We start from the raw sequence: 25,178 nt of genomic DNA, 5'->3' as shown, positions 1-25,178 counted from the left end.
ATATAAATTTACATTATGTAAGGGGGAAAATTATTGAAGTTTGTATAAATTAGTATTTTTAAATATTAAACATTTGCATATCATTTATTTCACTTTTGCTCATTATTTTATTGGTTTTCTTTTCAAATGATATTGACTTATAGGAGTTCTTTATTTGATGTTGGAATTAAACCCTTATCTACCATATATGTTAAAAATATGCTAGTCTAATCTGTCACTTCTATTGTAGTTTTGTTTGTGTCACATTTTACTACACAGGCATATTGGGAGATATTGCAGGTTTGGTTCCAGACGACCACAACAAAACAAATATCACAGTAAAACAAGTCACACAAATTTTTTTTGGTTTCCAACGCATGTAAAAATTATGTTTACACTATGCTGTAGTCTATTAAGTGTGTCTATTAAGCATTATGACTAAAAATTATTGGACTTACCTTAATTTAAAAATATTTTATTGTTAAAAAATGTTAATGATCTTCTGAGCCATTAGTGAGTCATAATCTTTCTGATGGCACAAGGTCTCGCCCTGATGTTGATGGCTGCTGAGTATTCAGGGTGGTGGTTGATGAAGGCTGGGGCGGCTGCGGCAGTTTCTTAAAACAAGACAGCAATAAAGTTTGTCCCATCAATTGACTCTTCCTCTCAGATAAGATTTCTCTGTAGCATGTGATGCTGTTTGATAGCATTTTATACACAATAGAACTTCTTTCAAAATTGGAATCAATCCTCTCAAATCCTACTGCTGCTTTGCCAGCTAGGTTTACGTAACATTCTAAACCTGTTGTTGTCATTTCAACAATGTTCACAGCATCTTCACCAGGAGTAGTTTCCATCTCCAGAAACAACTTTCTTTGTTCATCTGTAAAAACCAATTCCTCAGCTGTTCAAGTTTTATCATGAGATTGCAGCAATTCAATCACATTTTCAGGCTCCACTTCTAATTCTATTTTTCTTGCTATTTCTGTCACATCTGCAGTGACTTCCTCCACTGAAGTCTTGAACCCACCAAAGTTATCTATGAGGATTAGAATCAACTTCTTCCAAATTCCTGTTAATGTTGATATTTTGACCTCCTCTAATGAGTCACAAATATTCTTTTTTTTTTTTTTTTTTGAGACAGAGTTTCACTCTGTCACCCTGGGTAGAGTGCAGTGGTGTCATCGTAGCTCACAGCAACTTCATACTCCTGGGCTCAAGCAATCCTCCTGCCTCAGCCTCCCCAGTAGCTGGGAGTGCAGGTGTGCACCACCATTTCTAGATAATTTTTTCTATTTTTTTGTAGAGACAGGGTCTCATTTTTGCTCAAGCTGGTCTCAAATTCCTGAGCTCAAGCAATTCTCCTGCCTCAGCCTCCCAGAGTGCAGAATTACAGATGTGAACAACCCTGCCCACCCACACAAATGTTCCTAGTGGCATCTGGAATGGTGAATAATTCTCTCTAGAAGATTTTCAATATATTTTACACAGATCCATCAGAAAAATCACTGTCTATGGCATCTATAGCCTTACACAATATATTTCTTAAATAATAATATTTGAAAGTTAAATTACTCATTTATCTATGGCTATAAAATGGATATTGTATTAGCAGGCATAAAAAAACATTAATTTCCTTATACATCTCCATCAGAGCTCTTGGGTCTGCTGGTGCATTGTTAAAGAGCAGTAATATTTTGAAAGGAATCATTTTTTCTGAACAGTAGTTCTCAACAGTGAGGTTAAAATATTCAGTAAACCATGCTGTAAATGGATGTGCGGTCATCCAGGCTTTGGTATTCTCTTTGTAGAGCACAGGTAGAGTATAGTTAGCATAATTCTTAAGCGCCCTAGGAGTCTCAGCATGGTAAATGAGCACTGACTTCAACTTAAAATCAACAGCAGCATTGGCCCCTAACAAGAGAGTCAGTCTGTCCTTTGAAGCTTTCAAGCCAGATATTGACTTCTCCTTTCTAACTATGAAAGCCCTAGATCATCTTCTTCCAAGAGAAAGCTGTTTTGTCTACAAAATTATTTGGAAATCTTTTGTTTAGCGTAGATACCTTCATCAATTATTTTAACTAGATCTTTTGGCAAACTTGCTACAGCTTTTTCCTGCTACTTGCTGTTTTGCCTTACACTTTTATGTTATGGAGGTGGCTTCTTTCCTCAAACTTCATGAACCAGCCTCTGCTAGCTTCAGACTTTTCTTCTGCAGCTTCCTCACCTCCCTCAGGCTTCGTAGAATTGGGAAGAGTTAAGGCCTAGTCTGGATTAGGCTTTGGCATAAGGGAATGTTGTGGCTGATTTGATCTTCTCTCCTGACCACTAAAACTTTCTCCATATCAACAATAGGGCTGTTTTTCTCTCTTATCCTTCATGTGTTCATTGGAGTAGCACTTTTAATTTTCTTCAAGATCTTTTCCTATGCATCATAACTTAACTAACTGTATTTGGCTTAAAAGGCCTTCACACTATCTCAGCTTTCAACATGCCTTCCTCACTAAGCTCAATCATTTCTAGCTTTTGATTTGAAGTAAGACACATGCAACACTTCCTTTTACTTGAACACTTACAGGCTGTTACAGGGTAAGTAACTGGATTAATTTTAATATTATCGTGTCTTAGGGAATAGGGAGGCCCTAGGAGAACAAGTGAGATGAGGGGAATGGCTCATCAGTGGAGCAGTCAGAACACACACAACATTTATTGATTTAGTTTGCCATCTTATATGGCCACAGTTTGTAATGCTCCAAAACAATTACAATAGTAACATCAAAGATCACTGATCACAGACCACCGTAACATATATAATAATAACAAAAAAATTTGAAATACTGCAAGAATTATCAAAATGAGACACAGAAGCATGAAGTGAACACATGCTGATAAACTTGCTCCACGCAGGATCACCACAAACCTTCAGTTGGTAAAAAACATTATCTGTGAAGTGCAATAAAGCAAAGAGCAATAAAATGAGGTATGCCTGTATAAGTAATTAAAGTTTATATACAAGCAACTCTGTTAATCATGTATTTAATAACTTCTTAATTTTCTATATGTTTAAGAAGTCTTCTCTTAAAAAGTATATAAACGTTACTCTACATTTCTTAAAATTTTTATAATTTTTATTTAACTTATTATTCTATCATTTTTTCCTTGTCATACTACCTGTAATTTCATAACGCCTTTTAGATTACTTTAGAAATGAGATGTGGAAATGAACAAATGGTAGCAACAAACCATTAGAAATTGATTACAATGTGCCAGGCACTGTTCTAAGTTCTTTCCACGTATTTGCTTCATTTTACTGTTGAGGAAACATATATAAGAAGTTTCAGTAACTTTGCCAAGGTCAAAAGACTGGTTAAGATTATGGCCAGTATTCCAACCCAGGAAGTCTGGCTCCAAAGTCATTACATTATATTCTACCCTCTCATAACCTATTAAATTATGCCCCCTAATGTCTGGGAAGTTATCATGTTGGAATTGATATCTCAACTGATCTTGAATTGAGTGCTGAGAAATGAGTAGAATTTTGATGAAAGGACATGAAATGACAATGGCACTGTAAGTTGGTGACATTTTCTAGATTTAGAGAAAAAATTATTGTCACAGATGTATCAGATCCATGCAGTGGAGAGTGGGAGTTGAGATGAGAAAGGAAGATTTTTATTAAAGGGCTTGGGTACCATGCTAAAAGTCAGGATTTTACCCTGAATGAGAAGGTAGCAGTTCAGTTGTTGGTGAAGTGCAGTGTAGAAGTTAAGAGCAGGTTTCAATTCTGACTCTAACAAGATCTAGCTCTCCGAAATCAGGCAGGTCACCTCATTTGTCTAACCTTTTGTAGACTCATTTCTTCAGTGAGAATAAAAATCAGTATTACTTTAAGGATTGAAGTATAATAACGTTCAAGGTTTAGCTTAGATTCTGGCTAGTGATAGACGTGTAATACCATCAACTATGATTATTACTAGTCAAAGTGAAGTGTGATGAAAGACAGTGGGCAATTCAGGCAAAAAGACAGATGCAAGTATCTTCTAATAAGTAATAGACGAGGGTTTCATTACCATTCAAATTCAGAGAAGGAGAAAAGAAAAAGATAAGAATGACACTGATATTTTGAGGTTTGGAGACCAGGTATTTGGACATAAAAACTTCAGTCAAAATGAAGGTGAAGGAAGAGATTTATGGACAAAGTGCTCAGTTTATGTTTAGAAACATTAAAGTGAGACACTTGAAGTCTAGCTACAAATACCTAGTGTATATGTGCATATATAGAAGTCTGTCTGTATTCTGATCATTTCAATGTTAAGAAAAGATATAATAAAACTGGTATGTAAATCGTTGTGTCTACTAGAACTCTGTTAATCAATATCACCATGTTTTACCAGTACAATATAAAAATTATAAAGTACATGATGTTGACTCTGAGAAACTGTAATAGCTTAAAGTGCCATGTGAATCACTAAAGATCAAATTATATACAGAATAATTTTATTGTTCAATGTATTTGACTGCATTCTAATTATATAAAAGAAAACCACAAATGCTATGGTTATGGGAAAAAAAAACGTGAATTCTGGTTTCTGGAACAATTTCAATTTTAAATTTATTTATTTATTTAGTAAGCTACATATTTAAAAATTAATTAAAAATGTATTGAGTTCATCCATTAAATGTCCAGTATGTCTGTCTGTACAGAGCACAGGCAAAGTTACACAGAGCTGGTGCTAACAGGAAGTGAGACTGAACAGACAAGCAAGTGTAGAATCATCAAAGCAACATCTATTTCTTGGAACAATGGTTCTCCCTAAACAAAGACTCCGTTGCTCTGTGTTTGACTCTAAAAACCATCTAGCTGATTATGTAAAGCTGTCATACTCTTATGCTATGCTAGATTGAATTAAATTTATTTTATTTTTATGTTTCCATTTTTCTTATATCTGAATGCTGATGCAGTGTTTTCAGAAGCCGGATTAGAGTTTTCAAATTAGAATTTAAAAACCTTCTCCTAACCTGAGGAAATTAATTTTATGAGCAACTTAAGCATCTACACTCTAAAAAGACACCTGCTTTCTCGTGGTAAATATATGACTTTAGGATAATTTAAAGAGCCTTTGTAAATTTAAAAAAAGATCAGCAAATCAACTAATAAAAATAGACAAGATGCTTAGGGGATTCAAAGTAGGTTAAGATATCAACATATAAATGCCATTTAAAAGGGATTCTGGCACTAAATTTAGGATTTTAGCATTTTGCCACTGATAAATCTTGCTGCAGGGTTCCTAAATCTGATGAGAACACCTGGTAGTGGTGCCCATATGCTGAATTAAAATATAGTTTTGATATTTCAGTTATTAGATTAAAATCAGAAACCTTTGAACACACAGTAATTTATGTAGGATCCTTTTTGTGGGGGACCTTCTAAAGCATAGATTGACTCAGTTTGGTTCTGGAAAGCTTCTAAATTGAAGACTTTAAGTGAGTATGCCTCTGCCATATGATGCAATTTTATTCCATATCAAATGGAGAAGTCAAAAAGTAGAGTATGATATCATGCTGTTAAGACATAATGAGAAGATTTAAAAGTTCTTTTAAGTAAACTCTTAAATGGAAATATTCATAGAGGATAAAAATATTCAGGTGGTATGATTTGACCTTTAGAGTCACATAAGAAAGATGAGTCCAACTCATTATTCATTTAGGTATTGCCTATTATAAAATAATAGAGACTTCAAGTGCTTTATATAAAACCATTAGAAAAATTCATGCGTTGTCCAGTCTCCATAATGTAATTGAGTACTATGAAAATACCTGTAAATTGAGTAACCCACATAATATACGACACTACTAGAAAGCAACTTTTAATTGACATAGAAAATAAAGGTATTTTAAGAATACTTTTGAAACATAAAAGATAATAGAAAACCTCTCTCCTCCAAAGCCTTTCTTCAGTATTATTCAGAATGTTGGGTATGGAAATAAAGAATTTCCCTCACTTGTACTAAAGTTTTTCAAAAAATTGTCTTATATTAAAGTATGTTATACCTGTATAAATAATGTAAAAATTATCTCCAAACACAAGGCCTAGGAAATTTTATCAAAATTAAACTTCTATTTATAATTCCTTCTGAAACATCTACATGAAATATTTACTAGAGATTAGGAAAAAAGATAAACTCCTTCCAAGTCAAAAGATTCTATTTGCAATTTGAACTTTCAAAAATTGATAACGCAGTACACACATTTATTTTATAGAAATTGAAGCTGAAAATCTAAGTATTTTCCTGCTATGAGATATGTGCTGAACAGTAGGGTGGAGCATTAAGTGATTTTTAGCAGGCTTTCTTAAATAGACATTGAAAATAGCTACACACACAAAAAAGAGAAAGGAGCTGAATTATTGGAGTGAATATTTTGAAGTGAATTATAAAACACAGTTATTATAATAAGGCATGTAAATTTCAAATAGGTTAATACCGTATTTTTCACAGTTTTCTTAGCCTGTCTTCTTTCTCTGGCTAACGGGAGGAAACATGCCAGCACTCGTGTTGGAAAGACCTTAGAACAGCTGAGCACTAAAACTGTGCAAACTAACTGAAAGTGGCTTTCTTACTTAAGTACGCTCCAGACTGCAGTAAGTTCCTGAGCATAACACTTCCATTCTTTCTCACTGAAATCTGCTTTATTTTGGAGGACTTTTTTTCCAGTAGGTGCATTATTCTTAATTGTATGGGAAGTAAAAGGTAATAAGAAAGGTTGATAAATGTTATATATGCTATTTAGAATGCTGTGTAACCATGTAGCTTTGCACCTAAATATAAATGAATCTCAAAAAAATAAAAATAAAAAAAGCCAGTCAAACTGTTGGCTGGCAGGCAGTGCCTCCCTGTGATGTTTCAAATTCATCATGGCTCCACTTCACACACAGGTCCTCTTTGGAGAATGAAAGCCAATTTTTCAGGTGTTGTATAATGAAGAAAAAGAGGACAGTCTGAATGTCAAATGAAATTCTGGGACCACCTGTGAATCAGTGAGGTAAGTGTTATAATAAAGTGCTAAGAGCAGATCATTAAAGAACGGTTAATCTAGAGTAAGAGTAAATTGGGGGAAGGTTAAGATACTGTGTCTTATGTTGTGAAGTGAATGCTACACAGAGTTCTTATGATAATATATGCAGATTAAAATTAGGTCAGTAAAGCATGAGTAAAAATAGCCAATTTTCAAATATTTCTCACATAGCTTTTTAGCTTGCATTTAAGGATATGTTCTGCTGCATTGGTTTGGTAAACACAGAATTAGTTTGTCTTCATGAAGGGGTAGAAAAGAAAAGAAATTTGTTTTGCAATAGCCCAGTTTCAAAGAGGTGGTACAAACTTTAGGAAATATTTTAATTTTAGTTAAATTGATCCAGGTTAATTTGGAAACAATTATAAAGCATATGCAAATTACAAATTATAAAATGGTAATTGTAACGATTTGTAGTTATAAGAACCCAAAAGATTCAAGCTCCATTAGCTAAGAATAAAATGCTGATAGCCACGAGTTGCAGCCACAGTTTGGATGTACTCAAAAAAGTTATATACATAAAAAAAGTCACCTTCTTATTCAGCATATTAGCTCCCTGGGTGTCTTCAAAACATATCTGCTGGCTTTTCTTTCAAAATTTACACTTCCCTTAGCTATGCTGTGATATTACAGCTATGGAAGACTGAGCTGGCTTTCATCCTGCCTCATGCATCATCAACTGAACTGTCAGTAAATTGCTAATTGCAGAAACTTTATTACTTGAGGTGATATTGAACCAGAGAGAACACAGCTTGATTTTTTAGATTCCAAACTTTGCAATGTGAGCAATTAGAAAAAAGAAAAAAAAACTTTCCTTTTTGTTTCAATTTGTAAGCTAAGCAAAATTGAAATGGATGTCACCGACAGTAAAATAGAAACTTAAAAATGTCATCCTCCTAGGTGACTTTACAACTTACTATAAACATATCCCATTAACCCCTTCTTATCAAAATGCATATTTTGCCCCTTAACAGCACTTGCAATTCTACCATATAATTAGCTACCTGCAATTGGAAAAAGACAGAACTGTACCTTATTTTGTGATTCTGTCATTCAAGTACTTTTGCAGAGGAAGTATACTTCAAAGATATGCTTCATATGTACTCTCTAAATTTATATATTTCCTATGGGATCTGAAATATTGAAAGTACCTTTTAAACATTATTTCAGAAATGGGTTTGGAGGTAACACAAGGAATTTCACTTAGAAATACAAAAATAGATGAAGATGTTTAATGGAAAATTTATTGGAATATATATGTGGAGGGTCGGCGGGGACCATTTTCAGGGTGAATTGTGTTGGCAGTGATTAGGAAAACCAGCAAATATAATTCCATATGAAATCTTTTGGGAGATTCAATGTGCATTAAAACATATGAGAGGGGCGTCTAATCAGCCTTAAGGGTATAAAGAAGAGAAAACAAAACTATGCTAGGATCTTAAGGAGAAGAAATAATTAAGGACATGAAGGTAGAAAGGGCAGGGTGGAAGAAAAAGAGTTTTCTCACCCTAGGAAACAACGTATTATGACCCTGGGGGATTATTTCATTTTTTTACTTGTTGCAATTAAGAGAGAATGAAAGTTCAATAGGACTAAAGCTTGGGAATTAAGTGGGCAGTATCGATTAAAAGGACACTAGCCGGTGAAGTAAATTATAGAAAATCTTGAAAGGGTTTGCAGGCCATGCTAAAGAATTTCAAATTTATCAGAAGGGCAATAGGAAATCATGTTGGGTTTTGCATAGGAGTTTAACATGGGCAGATTTGTATTTTTCAAAGGTCAATCTTGCTGCAGTCTGGAGAATTGCCTGGAGGGAGACAAGACTGAAAATAGAGAAACTACTTAAAAAGCTATTGCAGCAGCCCACATAGGCTATGATCTAGGGCGCAGCTGGGGTGGTAGCGAGAGCAAGGAGCAGGTGGATTTGAAAGATATTTAGAAGGTAAAATCAACAGGTACATGGCTAGCTGTGTGAGGTGAGGGAGGGGGAGATCCACAGATAGCACTGGGGTTTCTGGTCAGGATGAGAGAAAGGATGGCGATGCCATTTGCTGCAACATGGGAAAAGGAGTGGATTTTGATAGTAAAAATGATTTCAGCTGTGGACCTGCTAAGATTTCTTATGAGATGTACATGTAATTAATGCAAATTCAAATAGTGGACCATGGAATATAAGCCAGATGGGAATAAATTAGAAAGAGGAAGTTTGGTGAAAGGTAGGAGGAAAAGAGAGGGGAAACCTCCATAAGTTACATGGTCAAGCTTGGGGGAGCAACTGCTGGAGGAGTGGGTTGGTAGAAGATTGTGCTCAGAGAGTGGGAAGTCTAAATTTATGAACTCAGTAGACAAATTCTGGTGATGACAAGTGCATGGGTGGCTGTGGGGGTGATTGGCTGAAGTGGAGTTACAGTGAGAGTCCTTGGAAGAGAGGATTCTAGCAGCTCAACTCTGTGTTTCCACCTTTCCAGTGCTCATGCTGAGATTTCACTTGAAATTCAGATGCTTTCACGGTACAAAGTATGTTTTGATTAGTATCTGCATCCTAGTATTTGTGCCCATGCACACAAGGAGTCATCTATAAAATTCTCTGGCGGGTGATTCTGCTGTAGCTAATCATGGAGAGACTGGAGCACTTATTGAAGAAAAGAATGACAGCCCTACTACAAATAAATCAGCTAATACAGTACTGTTGGAACCAGAGACATGAACTTGATTTATAATTAATTTAATTAATATATTCACCATTATTGGGTTTAGTTCAATTTAGTAGAATTTAAGGTAAAACTGCTGGCATAGAAAAAACTAAAACGTAATGTTTGCATAGACAAGCATTTGAAAAGCTGAGGGAAAAAATTGATCATTGAAAACTATAAGTTTGGGAGCCTGATGGATGAGGTGAAACTTGATCTAAACTTTAGAAGATGGGTTAAAATCTACACTAGAGAACCTGTGCTATCTACTACTTAAACATGTAATAGAATTGGGTTCAAATCCTGACTCAGCTTCTTTCTGGCTGTAAGCACTTGGTCAAATTAATTAGTCTTTCTAGAAATAAATGTTCTCATCTATAAAGTAAGAATATTAATAGTCTTACTTACAAAAGGTAAGTACAGTAATTTAAATGCTTTTGTCCGATAGTAATTGGAGGAAAAGGACTAAAACTGTTAATCATCAAAAAGCTAAAGATTATAGACTATAGAGGCTATATAGAGAGAAGTGATTTCTATCTTTAAAAATTGGACATAATTTTTATTGTGAAAATTATTTTAATAAAAAATAAAAAAATTAAATAGAATTAAAAAAGTAATTATGGTATCCAAAATATTGACAAATGCTGTCATCACAATACACTAAATGGTAGACAGTGTTGATCAATAATTTTTTTCTGTTTCTTAGTACATAGAGAATTATGCTTTCCTTGCCACTTGAAGTTAGGTGTGGCCAGTGATTAGTTCTGGCCAATACAATGTACGTAGAGGTATCTCTTGCAATAATGCATTTAATTAGTTGGACTTAATTTTCCAATTCTTTTTTTCTCCTGCCATAGTAAACCTCTAAGACTAGTGTTGAGAAGGAATCATCAAACGATGTTAGAACATTCATTAATCTGATTATTTGAGCCAAAGATCCATAATCCAGATGCACTGAACATGAACAAGAACCAAGATAGGGATTGTTTGTTATGCCACATGGTTTAAACTATACTAATCAATGCAGGCTACAAAGTTGTCTATCATGAATGAAAGAGCAGATTAAGAGAAGGGAAGTTCATTTTTCATCTAGGCTTGGACAAACATATTGACATATATTGATAAATAAATATATGTTTGACACATATTGGTAAGTAAAGAAGAAAATAGTAAAGTTAAGATATATAATGAATGGTGACATAATTCTATCCTCCTAATGAATATATAGGCAATAATGTACTTAATATTATCCATATTAAATAATTTATCATCTTTAAAAATCATTTTCTAAGCTTTTAATTTTCTGTTGCACAGAAATTTCTCCCTTTCTTCATGTTCCTTCTGCTTTGAGAGCTTAGAGTCTAAGACCAACAATGGACGTAAGTATAAAGCAAACAAACGATCTGTTAACTATATCAGGGTCCCAGGTATGGTAAAAGGCATAATGAAAGGCACAATTAAGGGTGAAAGTCACATGATGATACAGACCTAAATGTTCTTTACACTTGGTGGGTGGCTTGATGGATGTCCCTTCCCTGATAGAATAAAATATACTTACGGAGGAAGTAAGAAGTTATGGACAATTGAATAAATGCTAGAGGGCTAAGACACAAGAGGAAGTTTGTGACAAAAATAGGTTGAGCTTTTAAAATGATATGTCTCATGTCAGAATGTGGAGATGACAGTAGTGAAGTCTTCTATCACCTAGGCTTCTAGGATGCGAACCAGAGGCAGCATGGAGTGTGTCTTGATGTACTGTGCCTCTGCTAATTCCACAGCCATTTCAGTAGAGTGAACCTCTTTGTCGGAATCCTTGGCACGGCTTCACGATGCCTTCACTCCTGAGGAATTGGTATAGACAGTTGTATTTTCCTTTGCAGCAATGTTTCTGACTCTTAGGTCAGCCTCAGGCACAGAATATCTGTGTGAATTGAAAGTGAATAAGAGATGTCACTGAACATTCTCAGTGCTTCTCAGAATTGAAAGGCCTCCAGAGAAGTGTGAATTCAGGAAGGCTATGCAGAAAATGGCATGAGGGTCACTGTCCATTCTCCACCCTGTAGCAAGAGGGATCTTTCTGAACTGCCGATCTGCTCATATAATCCCCACTGCTGCTTAAAACCCTTTGATGGCTTTCCAATCCCCTTAAATTGATGGCTGTAAAGAAATTCAGGATAAAAGGATAAAATGACCCAAAATACTGTAAATCTGCAGTCCTCAACCCCCAAGCCGCAGACCAGTACAGGTTTGTGGCCTGTTAGGAACTGGGCTATACAGCAGGAGGTGAGTGGTGGAGAGCAAGAGAAGCTTTATCTGTATTTACAGCCGCTCCCCATTGCTGGTGTTACTGCATAAGCTCCGCCTCCTGTCAGATCAGCAGCAGCATTAGATTCTCATAGGAGTGCAAACCCTACTGTAAACTGTGCCTGCGAGGGATCTAGGTTGTGTGCTCCTTGTGAGAATCTAATGCCTGATGATCTGAGGTGGAACTTAGGCAGTGATGCTAGCACTGGGGAGTGGCTGCAAATGCAGAATAACATTAGCAGAAAGGTCTGACTGCATAGTAAATATAATGTCCTTGAATCATCCCGAAACCATCCCTCTAACCCACCCCTGTCCATGGAAAAACTGTCTTCCATGAAACCGGTCCCTGGTGCCAAAAATGTTGGGGACTGCTGTTGTAAATGATATGAACCCTGTCTACCTCTCTAGCTCTTCTCTCACTCTATCCTATTTAGTTCCCTCCCTGGGCCTCCACCCTAGATCAGCCATGCTCTCTCCCCTCTTGAGGATCTCACACGTGCAATTATCTCTACCAAGAAAGTTTTTCCTCCCCTTGTTAGTGAAGTTTACCTCTACTCATCTCTCAGCCACATCTCATTCACTACTTTTTATGGAGTCTTACAGGACTCCCTGGCTAGGTCAAATCCTCCTTCAACAGGATTTTGTACCACTGAGTACTTCGGCTTTGTAGCTGTTGTCAGAGTTGAAATTTTATAATTGTTTATGCATGATTCATTGATGGATATGTGTTTTCTCACTGGAATATAAACTATATGAAGACAAGAGACCATTTAAGTTTCCAGTTAGCTTGCTTCTACAGTGTTTGCTGATGTGTTAAGCAAGTAGAAGACTTTTAATACATATTGGTTGAATACATTAATAATGTAGAACAATGATAATGATACCCTAATGAACAGATGTGCCTGCTGGCTCACAAATGCTTAAAATAAAAGTCAAGGTATTTTGGAGGGTGTAGATTATACAGGTATCCTTCAAACTGTTGCAGTTCACTATTTGGAGAAAAATGTGCAATCTGATATCAGTCTGTTAGGTTGAGGGAAAGACAATAAACTATCATATCAGCAGTTATTCTCATGGGAATTTCTTCTTTTCTAGGGTTCTGAAATGAAAGGTAAGGAATAAGTCACCATTTTAATTTAACCTTTCAGGTACTCTGAAAAAAGGGTTTAATAAATTTTGGCTTAATTAGGATCCTTATACCATTCTAATAAAATAAATAAATACTGTGGTTAAGTAGATCATCTATAAATTTCAGTCATTGTTGCAGAATATATTTCAGAGAAGTCTTAGTATTCTTTCCTTCCTTAAGAAGTGCAATGATAGTAGACATTATATAGCCTTTTTTTTTTTTTTTTTTTTTTTTTGAGACAGAGTCTCACTCTGTTGCCCAGGCTAGAGTGCCGTGGCATCAGCCTAGCTCACAGCAACCTCAAATTCCTGGGTTCAAGGGATCCTTCTGCCTCAGCCTCCCGAGTAGCTGGGACTACAGGCATGCGCCACCATGCCCGTATAATAGCCTTTTTTCATGATTCAGAATACTGTGATGCCTATGGTCATCATTTTGATAATTAATTATTATAGAAAATATAGATGTAGCTTTAGAAGATAAAATAGATTGGACGAAATGACCCTTGGATATAAACTGAAAGGTGTTTTGATCATTACTAAATACTTTTCTATAGTGGTTTTATATTGTTGTTTGCTTCTACCATAAAGGCAGAGGGCAGGGGGGAAAATCATTGAAGTACTGGGTTTACTATAATTGACTTATCAGGTTGAAAAACTTAACCTTTTGTGAAAAACATGGAGTTATTTATAAACCTAATTTATTATGTCAATATCTAAATTATTCCATCTGGGCCTAGTAATGGGAGTCAGCCCTCAGAGTGTAAGTGGTTTACTTTCTGCTCAAGATTAATCTATACAGATATAGGTTGTAATTGTAACAAGAACTGTACTTCATAAGTCCAAATATTAAAAGCTGTTTCTTTTTAAACAAAGAAAAGTTGCTTATGAAAGATCAAGTATTTTTATGTTTTGAAGAAACGTAATTTCTGAACATTATTTCCAAAAAAAAAAAGCATCACAAAAAAAGTTCTGTTAAAAAAGGATGTTTTACTAAATGAAGAATTTTAAATGGGAAAAATATATTTCGTAAAAGGAAATGAGTTTTTCTTATTAGGGAAAATTTAACATGAAAATATAAATTATATAATGAGAACAGGTAACATGTCTAGGAATTTAGAAAAAGTCCTTGCCAAATCGAGACCTGATAATAATCAGAAGGAAGTCGCATATTGTGATATATTTTAAAACACATTTAATATTTTATTATTCACATTGGGGAACTATTTCTACATTTTATATCTGGGAGAAGTGGGGGTTGTTAAATTTATTTGCATGAAGAATGGTGTGAAATGCGTCTTTATTGGTAATTTTGCCTACATTGAAAAAGCATTTGCTTTATTTTCAAACAGACCTTCAAAATGCTAGAAAAATAAAAATTTTAAAACATTGATACTCTAAGTATAGCAAACAGCCCTATGAATAAATGCTCTTTTGTGCTACAGTCAAGCATCCTTCTTGGTAACAAAAACTTTATTTCTGGCTACTTTCTATAACCCTATTTCTAGAAAGAAATTATTGGACAAACTTTTTGGAAGGATGGCTTATTTAAACAACCATTCTGCAAGGCAAAGGAGAACTTTTCTAGAGCTAAACTATCTTCCCCAAAGCATGTGAAAGTACCCCTTTACTTTTGCTCCTTCTAACTGAGCATTGTTCTTCACAGATCTCACAGCTAATTTGTTGCCATTAAGAGACTGTGAATTTGGTATTAAATCTGGACATAGAGATCTGTAAAAAAACGTACTAATATCCCTACACATTAAAACCACCAGCAAGCCTAATTTTATTTTGAAGGTTCTATTGTATGACCTGCAGAAGAGAATTATTTAAACTATGCAAGATTTTTTTTTTTAATTTTCTAAAACAGTCACGATGTTTCTAGTGTCCATGCACTTGTACCTGCTGTTTCCATTCTGGAAGATTTTCCACTTCTCACCTTAAGCATCCGCCTGCCCCGCAAACTCTCCCCATCTTTGTACTTGAGTTCAAACCATCATCCCCTCTGTCCTGGACCATTATGGTACCACCTAAGTGGTTTTTCTGCTTTCACTCTTGTTCTCTTGTCATCTTTTTCCATAAAGTAGCCAGAGGGATCTTTGAATGATATGGCTCAACTGTTTAAAAGTTTCCAGGAACTTCTCTTGATCCTTAGAATGCCATCCACAGCCCTGCAGACTATAATCTGGCCATCACCATCCCTCCAAACCCACCTCCTTGCTGTTCCTCAAATGTGTCAAATTCTCTCTTTCTTTCTGGAACAATCTCTCACTAGGACTTGGTAACCCTCAATCACATCATTTAGGTTTCCTGTTCAGTATCATCTCCTCAGAGAGGCCTTCCTTGCTTGCCGTTCTGTCTAAAATATTGTAGTACACAACATGGTCACTGTCCATCCTGTTTGCCTGCTTTCTTTTCTACATAGCACTTACCACTTGTTGAAATTATATTATTTGGGTTTTTTTCACCTTTTATTGTCCATCTCCTGGACTAAAATATATGCTTGAAGAGTAACAACTTTTAATCTATTCTTTGCTTTCTCCTCATTGCTTAGAGGAGTGTGTAGCTCAGATTATGCACTCCATGTATGGTACTTGAATGAACAAAAGAAGGAAATCAAGTGTCTCTGATTCCATGAAGTCTTCCCCAGTTGCCCACTACCCCCAACATACACCAGTTAAGCAGAAGTGATCGTTCCTTTCCTTATCCCACTGTGGCATAAAAGTTACCATTCATTGAGTTTTTACTGTGTGCCAGGCAGTGTCTGAGACTATTACATATATTGTCTTGTATGAACTCACAACTACCCTGTTATAGAAATAATTACTATTAATATTGTTATCCCTAGCCAATGTCACACAACATGCAAATGGTAGAGTGAGGATTCAACCTTAGGTAGTCTGGCTCCAGATCTAGGCTCTAAAACCATTATAATATATTACTTTTTTTAGGGAAATCATTACAGTATTTTGCTATGGCTAACCAAATTGTTAATGTTAATAGCATATTAATATCACTGTACTGTGAGCTTCTCTGGGGAAGAATTATGGCTTATTCCAACACAGTTCAAGTACAATTGTTGGTAAATGAGAGAATGAATGATGAATCACCTATACCTAAGTAGGAACCAGTTAACTCATACAATCACAAATAAAAGCAAATCTACTTCTGTCAGACTGCCTGATTCTTATCCATGAGAATAATAAATGATCCCATAGTTGACCTGAAAAACAGATAAGTTTTATTCTCACAAGGGTCCTCAGAACGTATATTAACCATACATCACTATAAACATTTATAAACATTCTATGGGCACAAGGATTCCAAGAATACTCTTTTGAAATTTAGACGTGAAACATGATAAGACCTTTTGGAGAAGCTAAACTCAGACAAGACCTCCTTCCATACTGGTGATGTGTGTGTGTGCATGTATGTGTGCATGACACATGCGCACATGTGTGTGTGTGATTTGTGGGGATATCGGGGGAATAGAACTTGATTTTATTAAGGAACTTCAGACCTCTGTCATAAATTTCCTTTTGACACTTGCATCCTTTGACCCTAACATGCCAACGTTATGCAGTGCAGACTGAAACACCAAGGACTTTATCTGAATACGTGAATATGTGAACAGACAAAAAGATATGCTCTATGTACCTGAGCAACTAAGGGGAAAATATGTCTATCATATTCCTCAGGACTCTGCAATTGTCAGAGACACTTCTTCCACTAGCTAGGACAAAAAGAATGATTGGTCAAACTAAAAGTGCTAAGGCCAGGTGAAGTGCAGCATCAGTTTCCAGCCCGAGGTATCTGGGCCAGGTACTCGAATGCTATCAGTACACTTACAGAGTTGTACGTGCTCATTTTTCTCAATCTATGTCATTTGTGTCTCTTAACAAATGGAGAATAATTGAGTTAAAAATCTGGACAATTAAGTCCAAAAAATTATCTTTTTCATGATAGTGACTCTGCCCATAATTCAAAGGCAGCTAATTAATTTCATCAGTCTTGTGGGAGAGAATTTTTTTTTAAAAAAAGATACTTTAGGTGAAATTTTTATAAAATAATTTTGATCTAAATCAGGTATCAAAATGATACTATATTGATACCATCATTGGCATTTGCAATTATTTAATCTAATTACCTAGAATTCTCCCTGATGCCTCAACCAGAAACATGTATTGAGCACAGTGTATGTACTGTAGTGAATTAATTTTGAGATATAAGTAATACTAAAAAAGTCTGGACAAGAAAAATATATTCTGTCTCCAGGACAGTGCATTTCAAACAGATAAAGAATCAGATTTTTGATTGCTTTTCCTAACCCCCCCAGAGACCAATATTTTTATAAAGAAAAAAAAAGTGAATTAATATAAAAATAAAATGAAAAAGCAAAGATATCCAAAATATAAATATAAATTATTTACTTTTAGATTTAATGTCCATAAAATAACATTTCAAGAAATATAACCAGAAAAATCATTTTGTAGAAAAAGAGAAATATACAAACTGCAAATTATTCATTTAAAATATGGGCTGGGCGCGGTGGCTCATGCCTGTAATCCTAGCACTCTGGGAGGCTGAGGCGGGCGGATTGTTTGAGCTCAGGAGTTCAAGACCAGCCTGAGCAAGAGTGAGACCCCGTCTCTACTAAAAATAGAAAGAAATGATCTGGACAGCTAAAAATATATATAGAAAAATTAGCCGGGCATGGTGGCACATGCCTGTAGTCCCAGCTACTTGGGAGGCTGAGGCAGAAGGATTGCTTAAGCCCAGGAGTTTGAGGTTGCTTGACGCCACGGCACTTACTCTAGCCCAGGCAACAGAGCGAGACTCTGTCTCAAAAATAAATAAATAAAATAAAATAAAATAAAATAAAATATGTATGAAGGCAAAGAATCACTACAATACCCATAATTTCTTTCTTTCCTCAATTATAACTGAAATAGTCATGTGTAAAAACAATTCCCATACCAAATACTTTTTTGCATACTTTGAATGAACACCATGTATATTAACATTTAAAGTTTTTAAATGTGACACATGAACTTCTTGCTTCCTCATTTACCTAATGTCAATTGGATTAATGAATTTCTAAATTTTGATCTTCATTTCTGTATTTATTTCATCACAGACCATAATATACAGATAGAATGTAATAAGAGAAATAATATTCCCCACAAATTCTTGCTACTGTGGCTGTTTGAACTCCCTTCTGGGGCTCCTTAATTTACTAAGACCTTAAGTCTATCTGATTTTCTCTGGTGCTGCTGGTTGGATGCTACTTCCAGAGAGTTAGCTGCCATAACTGTAGTGTTCACTTTGTTTGCTGTCCTTCTCTCATGGTCACATTACTGCACTATCTGTTTTTCCATGTTTGAAAAAGTTTGTTTCACAGTTTTCCCCCTATTCTCTAGTTGTTGAAGAAGGAGGGGTAAATTCAGGCTTGGCTGAAAGCAGAAGTTCTGTATCTCACACACATTTTATAATGTTATATCTTCATTATTATTCATTCCAAAATATTTTCTAATTTGTTTCGATTTCTTGCTTGAATCATGAAATATTAAGAAATATATTATTTAATATCATGCAGTTGGGATTTTTCTAACTTTATTTTTATTATTGACTTCTAGATTAATTCCTACTCATAACATAACTGAGTAACATCAATCTTTGGATATTGCTGAAGCTGTCTTTATGGCTTTGCATATGGTTAAAGTTCATACATGTGGACTTAATATATATTCTGTTGTTCTCAGGTACAGTGTTCACTATATGTCAATTAATTCATATTTAAAAATATAATTGTTAATATCTTCTCTTTTTTGTTTGCTTTTTCTATCAGTTATAGGGTGGAGTATGTTGAATGATTGCAAATTTCTTCTTTATTCCTTTAGTTTCTGCAGCATGAAGCTGTGATGTTACATGAATGCTGATTTGGTATTGTGGTATCTCCCTATTGGATTGACTCCTTTATATTTTAAAATGCCCCTTATCTCTAGTCATGTTCTTATTTTAACATGTACTTTGACTTGTATTAATTAGTATGGAAACACCAGCTTTCTATTGATTAGTGTTACATGCTGTCTTTTTTCTGTCATTTCACTTTCAACTATTCTGTGTTCTTATATCTAAAGTGTATTCTTATAAGCAATACATAACTGTTGCTTTTTACTTTGACTATCACAGTCAATTACTTGACGAATTTAGGCTGCTTACATTTACAATAATAACTGGTATACCTGCGTTTACATTTTTACCCTTCATTACTGCTCTCTTGCTGACTTTTGATTGTCAAATACTATTAGAATTTTCTGCTATACTTACTTATTAACTACAATTATTTTGTGGTGATTACCCTAGAGATTATAGAACTGGTTCTTTACTTATTACAATCTAAAACAAGTTATTATTTTACTGCTTTCCAGATACTATTTGAACCACAGGCATTTTAACTCCATTACTTCTCAGTTTCATTTTTCATTCTGATTACCTTTAAAATGGGCAAGTCTTCTAAGATTTCACTGATGCACACTGTTGGCTTAAATGTTTCCTTTTTGCCTAGTTTAACAAAAAATATTATGAAAGTATTTAATAAGGAAATATTCCTTTATATCAGAAATTGAGTTCAATTTATTAAAATCGTTTGGCATCTGTCATAAAATTCATCAAATTTTTCCCTTTGCCCATGTAATATGATTGGTTATGGCAATCTATTTTCTAATAATGAAAAAACCTTGAATCTCCAAAGAGAACATCTCTTAATAACAGTAGTTTATGAATTTGATGTTCTGCTGAATTTTATTTACTAATATCTCTCATTTTATATCTTTATCCATAACATAACTTTGTCTGAAGTTTGCTGTATTATTTTTGTTTTGTTCTGCTTATTTAATATTTGCTAGAAGTTGGTTAATAGCATCATACTAGCTTAGTAAGATGAATTGGAAAGTTTTTCTTTGTTCCTGTACCCTGGAAGAGATTGAATAGCAAAGAAATTGTGCCTTCTTAAAAGTTTTCAGCCACTATTCACATTAGCCAAGTTATGGAATCAACCTAAATGTCCATCAAAAGATGAATGGATAACAAAAATGTGATATATACACAATGAAATACTATTCAGCCTTAAAAAAGGAAGACATCTTGTCATGTGCAACAACATGGCTAAAATTAGAGAACATCTTACTAAGTGAAATCATCCATACACAGAAAGACAAATAACACACGTTCTCATTTATTTGTGGAATCTAAAACAATTGAACTCATAGAAGCAGAAAATAGAATGGTTGTTACCAGAGGCTGGGGATGGAAAGAATGAAGAGATGATAGTCAAAGGTTACAAAACCATGGTTAGATAGGAGAAATGTTTGATTATTTTTTTAAAATCAGTTGCACAGCATGGTGAATATAGCTAATAATTGAGTTCTGTACATTTCAACTTCACTAAGGGAGTAAATTTCTAATGTTCTCATCACAAAAAATGTTCAATATTTGAGATATGGGTATGATAATTAGTTTACTTTAATATTTCCACATTGTATACAAAAATCATAACACTACTTTGTATTCCATAAATATATAACCATAATTTGTCAATATATAATAAAAATAAAAAGTTTGTAGAACCTCACCTATGAAATCATCTGGGTGGTGAAACTATTTGAGCCACTTCTGTAGTCAGTATAATAATCTAACTTTATCACAAAAAGTTTACTATTTAACTGAATGTTTACATTTCATGAGCCTAATTTTATACACATAATTAAAGAATATTGAAAAAGAATATTCTATGTCTGAGGTTATATCTCCTTTCATTTGCCTAATGTTGTGAATTACTATTCTCATACATTTTACCATGAGTATATTTTAGAAGTTTATCTATTTCATTATAGTTTTTAAATAACTAGCATTAGATATATTTTCATTTCTAATTTTTCTTAAGTTATTTTGTCGTCTTTGAACATCTTTTCTACTGATTTCAAGGGGATTATTTCAATGAACTTTTAGTATCTCTGTATTAGTATTTATTGCTGCAAAACAAATTACAGGAGATTTTGCAGCTTGAAATAACACCCATTTATTAGCTCCCTGTAGGTCACAAGTTTGGCATGGCATTACTGGGTTCTGCTCTCAAGGTATCATAAGGCTAAAATCAAGATGTTGGTCATGCTGACTCTTCTTTTGGAGATTCTGAGGGAACATCTGCTTCCAAGTTCATTCTAATTGTTCGCAGTATTCATTTCCTTACTGTTATATGAATGAGGTCCCTATTGTCCTTTTTGGCTGTCACCCAGTAGCTTCTTTCAGTTTCTAGAGACCACCCACATTCCTTGCTATGTGGCCCCTCCATCTTCAACCCTACAACAATGTGTTCAATCCTCCCCATGCTTTGTATCTCTGACTTCTTGTCTCTCACCTCTAGACAAGATTTAATGAGATCATGCCATTAGGCCAGGTACCCCAGGATACTTCCTCTTTTAAGGTCAACTAGTTTTGGACCTTAATTACATTTCTACATTTACAAACTCCTTCACAGCAGCAACTAAATTGGTATTTGATTGAATAATCGAAAAAAGTATGTGTTTACCAGGGGCCAGAAAGCTTGCGGGTCACATAGAATTCTGCCTACTACATGTCTGCGAGTGTAATATTTAGTTAATTTATTTTTATTTTTCCCATTTTGCAGGTGTAAAATTTCCAGAATGCATATTTATCTGTGTTCACTACTTTTTGATATATTCTGACTTGAGAAGTTGATATCCTCTTTGACTCAAGATTCCTTAGGTTATTATTTTTGGTTCCTATGTGGTTTACTATGTTCCTTAAGTAATGCTTTTGTTATTAAACTTAATTTTTGTTTCACTCAAATAAGGTAAAAAGGATTGGTATGATTTATTCTTTTTCTTTTGAGAATTTTTTGAGACCTAGGATATAATAAATATTTATAAATCTCTTATGAATACTTGAATATTTTTTAAAATACATATATTTGTTGCCTACAAACTAAAATATTGATTATATTATTCAATTTCTCAGTTTTCTCATTGATTTCTAATTATGTGATCATCATAAAGTTTCCAAACATAATTATGTTTTTCTATTTATCTTTATTTTCAATGTTTTTGCTTAATATAGTTCAGAGATACATTATTTGTCTCATAAATATTTTTGATTGTTAAATCCTCATGTTGTACTATATACCTTTCATTATTATATAATACCTGACAACATGTTAAGCATAGAACTTCTAGGATGGTTATAATGATGGTGATGACAATGGTGATCATTTGTATGATATTTATATTGTCATTAATGCTTCATTTTTAATTTTCCTCACATCACATTTTGTTTTATTTTGTTTATATTATTTAGGTCTGCATATCTTTTAGTTGTCTTTTGTTTTGCACTCTAAACTCAGAGTTTTCAAGCAGTGGGGTTTAACACATTTTCCTTATTTGGACTTACTTAGTCTACTTTATATTTTATGCTCTTCTTTTTTTTTTTTTTTTTTTTTTTAGCAATATCAGGGGAAAGCACGAACGCAGTCTCCCACTACCACAAATTATGCAATCGTTTCCCACATTTGGGGAAATCGCAGGGGTCAGCACATCCGGAGTGCAATGGATAAGCCTCGCCCTGGGAAAACCACCTTCGTGATCATGGTATCTCCCCTGCCAGGTAAGTATGTATATTTTATGCTCTTAAACTTTCACTCTATTCCCCACCCCCCGAAGTTGACTGCTTTTGCTATAGTACTCAGGTTTTCTATAGTGTTTGTTTTCTAGTGATTTGAGAATAATATCCTTTATATTTATCCTACTAGTGATTATCTTAAAATTTTAGATATATACATACATTTACACAAATTTGTATTTTCAAGCTTATTTTCCAGTAGCAATAGACAATGATCATTTTAATAAACAAAACCTATAATCTCATTTCCCCACTTAATATTCTTACTCTTCCTATTTTTGAAGGTAAAAGTCAAAACCATAGCTTAGAAATGAAGGTCCTTCATTAACTGACTTATGCCTCTCTCTCTTTTGCTTTGTAGCTTCTGTTCTTCTTTTCTTTAGCCACCAAAACATGTTCTATTGCTTTAGGCTTCATGAATTCACACGTGCTCTTCCTCCTATTGGAATGTCTTGTTTCCCTTATTTATCTGTTAAATCCTGTTCCAACGTCAACCTTCAGTTCAAACTATCATATCCTCTGGCAAACTTTCCCTAGTCACCTTCTCCATGCAGTCTGATTTTAAAAACCCTCCCCTTCACTGAAGTGGCACTCTGTAGATGCCCCCCTCATGGGATGTACCACCCTGACCCACATATTTGGGTTATTCTTTCAGCTTTTCTTCCACAACTGGGAGCTCGGTGAGGGCAAGGCCTTCCCTCATTCAGCTTTGAGCCCTCAGAAACTAGTACTGTACTTCTTATATTTGTGGTATTTAACAAATATTTGTTTAGTGAATTAAGTATATTAGACCAGTATCACCAGTGATTGCTCACATTTTGGCTCAAATATTCAAAAATTTCATTTTACATATATAAAATACATGATGCAATTTTCTAATTTACTCTGAAGTACCAGAAACAAAGAAAAAATGTACAATAAGTGAACCATAATGTAAACAGTAAACTTTAGTTTAATAATAATGTATCAATATTGGTTCTCAAATAGATATTTTCTGGTTGAGAAACTGCATAGATGTTTATACTGTATTTTTCTCTTTGATGATAAAGTGACTTTACAATTAAAGCATATTTATTTTTAGTGGGCATTACATCTTGTTAAAGATATAAGGACACTTACTGTGGAATCTTCGGGCTGCCATCCATATAAGGGATTCCAAGAACTTTATCACTTTACTGACTGTAAGAACTTAAAGACTGTATGTACTTTAATGAAGTTGTTATCAATAATAAACTATGTGGAATGCTCTCGCTACTATCCTGAAATTAAATTCAAACATAATGCCTACAGACATAGTTAAAAAAAATACAATGCCCTAAATTTAGTATAAAGGAGGAATAAAGGCAATATCTAATAAAAGTATTATTTTTTTATGTAAATGCTTAGCCATAACAACACTAGAAGACATAATGAAATGATAGATACTTGAACCCTTAAGTTTGATCATAATGAAGCTACAGCTACAAGTGAAGTTTGTGTAAAATCCAGAAAAGCAAGGAGTTATTCTATTTATTTAACTGCTGTTTCATCCATCCCTAGAGCTGCACCAGGCACATTATATGTGCTCAGTAAATACTTTATTATGTAATTGAAAGTATGAGGGGGGAGGGTGGAAGGGTGGGTGGGGGAAAAAACTTACCGATTTGGTACAATGAACACTATTCTGGTGACGAGTACACCAAAAACCTTGACCTAAGCATTATACAAAGTATCCATGCAACAAAACACTTGTACCCCCATAATTAATATTTCAAAATAAAAAATTTTAAACAATAAAAAGCAGTCATTATAAGAAATTGAAAGAATGAATTCAAGTGTTTTCTGCCAGTTTAAATACCACTAGCAGCATTGCTGTCAGTGATGTGATATTCCAAAATGTGGATCAATTCTTAATGAATTTCCAAGCAAAAATTCTCCCAGTTGTTGCATTTATTGGTTTGGTTATTAGTAGTTAAGTACTAATCCATGAAAAAAAACACTACTCTGAAAGGATTTCTTTAAAATATTAAATATCTTAGGTAAATCAGTAGTAACACAAATTTGTACTCATTGATCACCTATAATGTACTTGAAAATAGAGATTGTGCTTGTGTATCTATATATCTTCACCCTTGAAAAAGGCATTTGCTAAATAATTTTTAAATAAATGGGCATTCCTGCAACCATTCTACTCTGGGGGTGTTTTGCAACTTTTTTTTAAAAAAGCTTGTCTTTCTGATTACCATGTGTAAGATGTGGAGTAATTACTATGTTCTATTAGTGATAATTGAAGTAACTTAACAGAATTATGTGGCTTCTTAATTTATAAAGCTA

At 34.3% G+C, this 25,178-nt stretch overlaps 1 non-coding gene and 2 pseudogenes across 1 annotated transcript; 1 reads left to right on the top strand and 2 right to left on the bottom strand.

Moving 5' to 3' along the window:
- Positions 1-470: 470 nt before the first annotated feature.
- Positions 471-6,701, bottom strand: LOC123634844 (annotated as a pseudogene).
- A 4,412-nt stretch (positions 6,702-11,113) lies between these two features.
- The window catches only part of LOC123634843, a 92,975-nt pseudogene continuing 78,910 nt past the window's right edge, over positions 11,114-25,178 (top strand).
- Positions 22,697-22,858, bottom strand: LOC123636055. Its single transcript, XR_006734297.1, has one exon. It is a non-coding gene; the product is annotated as a U1 spliceosomal RNA (small nuclear RNA).

This window comes from Lemur catta, chromosome 3, assembly GCF_020740605.2.
Source record: "Lemur catta isolate mLemCat1 chromosome 3, mLemCat1.pri, whole genome shotgun sequence".
Taxonomy (NCBI): Eukaryota; Metazoa; Chordata; class Mammalia; order Primates; family Lemuridae; genus Lemur; species Lemur catta.
The sequence above is the reverse complement of the archived record's forward strand: the minus strand, read 5'-3'. Positions and strand labels throughout refer to the sequence as shown.